The sequence below is a fragment of the Myotis lucifugus genome, unplaced genomic scaffold, assembly GCF_000147115.1.
Source record: "Myotis lucifugus unplaced genomic scaffold, Myoluc2.0 scaffold_17, whole genome shotgun sequence".
In the NCBI taxonomy this organism is placed as follows: domain Eukaryota; kingdom Metazoa; phylum Chordata; class Mammalia; order Chiroptera; family Vespertilionidae; genus Myotis; species Myotis lucifugus.
In genome coordinates, this window is record NW_005871065.1 from 11673079 (window position 1) to 11678483 (window position 5405).

The window sequence follows — 5405 nt, forward strand, 5'->3', positions numbered from 1 at the left end:
ATGCAAGTCCTCTGTGTCCTTTGTCCCTGACACCTGGCATCCCTCTCTAATGTATATGTCTTAGGTCAGAATTGCCTTTCCACCTGTAAGGCACATATATGTCTCAACCCCATAAGCTTTAAATCCCCTTGTTGACATGCCACAGAAAAGGGTTAGGGACAATGTTATTTCTTTATTTGAGTTAAACATTTGGTGCCATGATCTCTAAGGAACTTCTGATTCAAAAGGAAGGGGCAGGAGTCACGATACCCAGACAAGCCTCATATGCACTGTTCACCTAAGCACTGGAACCAGGACTCAGAGCTCAGCCCCCAGCACCCATGAGGCTGCCCCTGCTAACAGATGCAGTGAGGAACTCATAAACAGCCATCCTATGAAATCCCACATGCTCCATTTATTTCTGATTTGGTGGCAGTAATAATAGGGGCAGGGGAAGCCTATGCAATTAGAACCTTCGTAAGTGCTCATGATACACTTGGCACTAATTAACAATTCAGAATCACTAATGTGTATAAATACAAAATTTTCACATGTAGATGTTTAACACAAGTTGGAAGGAAGCTTGCACCATGGATTTAATAAAACCAAATTAGAATCTATATGTGCATCAACTAAGGAATGGTTAAATAAAATGTGGTATATCCATAAAATGGAATATTATTCAGCCATAAAAAGGATGAATTACTGATACATCTAAAACAAAGATGACTCTTGCAACATTATGCTAAGTGAAAAAAAGCTAGTCACAAAAGACTACATATTGAATTATCTAATTAATATGCAATGTTCAGAGTAGGCACATCTGCAGACACCAAATTGGTTAGTGATTGCCTAGACTCAGAGGCCTGGGAGCTGAAGGAAAAGGGGGAGGGGCTGCTAATGGGCACAGGTTTCTTTGGGGGTGATGGTAGTGCTTTAAACGTGATTGTGGTGATGGTTGCATAATTCTCTAGACATACTCAAACCCCCTGTAGGATATACTTTGTCATGGGTGATTTGGTATGGCTTATGGATTTTATCTCAATGAAACTGTTATATTAAAAATTAAAAACTAAAATTCAGGGATATATATTTAACCTCAACTCCAATGTTCTCAAACATAAGCAAACATCAGCATCAGCTGGAAAATGTGTTTGAACACAGATGGTGGACCTCATCCTATGGCTTGTGAGTCAGTAGTTCTGGGGCAGGGCCTGAGAGTTTGCATATCTAAGTTCCCAGGTGACCCTGATGCTATACTTTGCAAACCACTGCTCAGACACTGCCAACTTCTGAAGCAAGAAAAGCACTTGCCCACAAATGAAGCAGTACTTCCCACCTGTTTCTACACGGCCTGTGGATGTGCACAGGCTGATGCCTGAGAGGATACAAGAACGTGCAGGGTATCAGAGGCCTGCCAAATCAAACAACATTGTAGGAAGAAATGAAGCTCAGCTAGCCTCGCTGTTCACTAAGGAGGAGTTGGGCTTTGGCAGTTGTTTATGAACAGCTGTGGACAACGCTGTGGAATCCGTAGTCCCTATAACTGGAAGAACAAACTAAACTGCAGGGAACATGTTCTCCTCACGGACTCACGAGGGAAGCCCCACTTCTCTCACACATCCCTTTTCTTTCAGGTAAGGGGTGAAGGCATGTCTGCCTTGCAGGCTTATTTGAACCTTTATTTGATAAACATATTCCTATTCTTAGCGTGAGCTTAAAAGAACAGCAGGTACTTTATCTCTCTCCCTCATCTTTCCTACTTTTCTGTGTCATGGTTCCAAACCTACCTGCTATATGACTTTGACCTTAATTTCTCTAGGCCTTAATTTTCTTATCTACACAATGCGTGTATGATACTGCTTCTGGGGACTGTGGAGAAACTTAAATGAGACGGAGAATGCCTGGTGCTTACAAGAGTGCCTGGCTCATAGCAGTTCTCAATATAGTAGCTTCTGGTTCTCCAGATCAGAGAGCTGCCATCCTGTTGTTTAACACTCACCTAGCATAGCTGTACCCCCACCCCCAACCTTATGTGCCTGCAAACATCACCAGTGGGTATTTCTGATCATCTGAAGAAAGTAGATATGTTCTCTAGTTCAGTGTGACTGTAACGTGTTATCTCTTGCTCTGTCAAGAGACTTGTGTGTAGGTTACCTCTTACTATAATGTAGCTGTTTCTCTTTGAACTTAAGTGCTTTGCCCAAGGTGCCAGGGTGTAACCTGAAAGACAGGAAGCCCTTTAGCAATTAATGTCTGAGCTGGCCTCTTTGTTGGGGCCACAGAGTCCCTGAAAAACAGGTTAGCAATGGTCGAGGAAGTGTTTGATAGGGTTCTTAGCCACAAATAAACACACCTTAGTATGTTTCAACCCCCCAAAAAATCACTAAAGAATACTAGTGTCCTTGCTGGTTTGGCTCAGTAAATAGAGCATCGGCCTGCGGACTGAAGGGTCCAGGGTTCGATTCCGGTCAAGGGCACATGCCCGGGTTGCAGGCTTGATCCCCAGTGTGGGGCATGCAGGAGGCAGCCGATCAGTGATTCTGTCGTATCACTGATGTTTCTCTCTCTTTCCCTCTCTGAAATCAATAAAAGAATATATTTTTTTTAAAAAAGAAAAGAATAATGGGAAGCTCCCAGAATCTCAGCACAGGCAAAGAATCAGAGTTGAAGGCTACACAGCCAGGAACAATACCCCAAATATACTGTGGAACCTTCAGTAAAGAGCCTCCAGCCACTGCTGCCCATAGGCACCTTAGCTCACTGCTCACAGTCCACCTGGCGCTGCGGTTCTGAGCTTTGCCAAGGCTGATCGTACAAGCAGAATATTTCATTGTCACCCTCATTGTCTTTATTTCACACCACACTGCCTCCTCGGTGTCACTGCTCTTCAGGTCAGCATATACAGAATAACTTATTTGTCCAAGGTCACTCAACCAGATCTGAGTTTACCCCATCTGAGTCTAAGGCCTGTGTTCACCCCTGCACCACACTGCCTCCCTAAAGAAGAAAAATCTCTCTGGGCCGCTTTATCTGCCACCAAGGTTTGTATTTGTTTGAATAGTTATTTGAGAGATGGAATAATAAGTTACAATTAGAATCCCACCAAATAGCCTTTGTGGTCGCTGACATGATTAACATACCTTACCTAAAACTTGGGAAGTTCTTGATTTATAGGGTAGGGAAGCAGTCCTTGGAAAGCTATTGTTTTCATAAAGTCCCAAACTAGGTTTTGTTGCAGATAAATATCTAGATGGTGCTCTTCCTGTGAACATTGTGGAGCAGAGCCAGTGCTCAGAGTGGGAGGGACAGTGAGTGGAAGGCAAAGGCCACGCACACTTGGCTGCTGTCACCAATGGTTGGCATGTGCTATTCTTTGTCCTGCTGCCCAGAAGTCGCTGTCTTGACATTTTTGTTGACTTTTGCTTTAGCATTTGCTGTCTTCAACATCTTTTCTTGTGTCCTGTGCATTCAGGCGTTATTAATCTCTCTGTCCATGTAAGCCAGGAAGTCTTTTCTAAGAAGTAGCCTTGGGGCCTTCATGACTATTCAGAGATGTTCTTTTTTCTAAGACTTCAATATTTAAACTGTTGGAGTCATTAAACATTGTCTGAGTGAACTGAAGATGAAAAATGGTATTCTTTCTGGGCAAAAATGTATTTATTTTTTTCTGGCTGGAAACACTTATACTACTCAAATTCATGCAAATTATAAAAATAGAGGAGGTTCATCTTCAGGAAACAAAAGTCTAGAGTATAAAATATTTTACACTCCAATGGCTACATAGTTTAAAATATGTGCATCATAGTAATCCTGACATTTTGATTAGGCTATATGTATTTAATCTCAAAAGTAAAATTAATTTTCAAAACAGTGATCATAAAATTTGATTATTTATAAATGTCCTAATCATTCAATGTCTCAAAGAAAAAAGAATAGTAAAGAGACTACCATATTTTTAGACCATGCTTTACTTCCTCATAATTTTCTGATAGTTCTTAAGAACCATTGCTCAAGAGGCTTATTTCTTGAAATCAGCAGGTGGTAGACATGTAAAGAACTAGGGGGCCATGGGCCATACTGGATGGTCTTTGTTAACAATGTGATTTATGCTGAGGCCTTTGGGTCAAGGGTATCACCAGACCTCCACAGGCATTGGAGACTAAGGCCAGCCATGAAGTGGTCCTTACATGACCAACCCCAGAAAGAATCCTGGACACCAAAGCTTGGATGAGCTTCCCTGGCTGGCAATCCTCTGTGCATGTTGTTCACATGGCTGATGAGAGAACTAAGCACGGTCTACAGGACTCCACTGGAACCCTCTGGCCCTGCCCTTTGTGCCTTTTCCTATTGTTCATCTTATCTGTATCATGTTGTTGTAATGAACAATAACCATGAGGACAACAGCTCTACTGGGTTCTGAGTCCTCCTAGGGAACTATTGAATCTGAGAGTGGCCTTGGAACCTCCCAGACTTACAACACGTGTGTTCACTGTGTTTATGTGTGTGGGATTCTACTATTTGGCTGACCAATAATTTTCTATAATAAACATATATTGTTGATTTATTAAGAATGTAGAAACATTATATTGTACACTTAAAACTAATATAATATGGAATGTCACCCTGTCATTTTTATAATCAACTTTGTTAAGTGGGAAATGCTAATCTGCAAAGCTGACAAATAATTTTTCAAGAAGTACTCAGGAAATGTAACAAGCAAAATTTCAGAAAAATTATGTAGAATTTGAAAGAATGTTAACTTATATTTAAAAAGCGTAGCTAATGAGCTTGAAATAATGTAACGAAAAGCAGCCATCAGTAGACATAAAGAGAAACTTGCACTACGCCAGTGGCAGAATGAAAGGTCTTCACTCTTCTGGTTTGCTTTATTTATCCTCAGAAGAAACCAAATTAAAAACTAAAACATCTGAAAGGAGCTAGATGACCTCTTCTTAGTTTCTACAAGACTGAAACAAGTCTTAGATCTCTCTCTCATTGTACTTTTTCTATTACCACCATCCTACAAATGTGTCCTTGTCTTTTTTTTTCTACCCTCCCTATACTTTAAAAATGATCCAAGTTATAACCTTGTTATAGCTATGTTTGTCACATACACCCATTCTCAGATGACTTCTGTGAACATGGTGAGAGAGAACAGAGAATCCCACATAACTGAGTTCAAAAGTAGATGCATTCAGAGACAGAAGGCAGGAGTTACTAGGGGCTGGGAGGGAGGATGGAGAGTGACTGATTAACGGCTCTAGTTTGGAATGATAAACAACTTCTTCAAATGGATAGTGGTGACAGTTATACAACACTGTGAATGCATTTGATGCCCCTTGAATTGTACACTTAAAAATGGTTAAAAAGGTAAATTTGTTGTATAAATTTTAGCATAGTTAAAAAAAAAATGAGACACACTG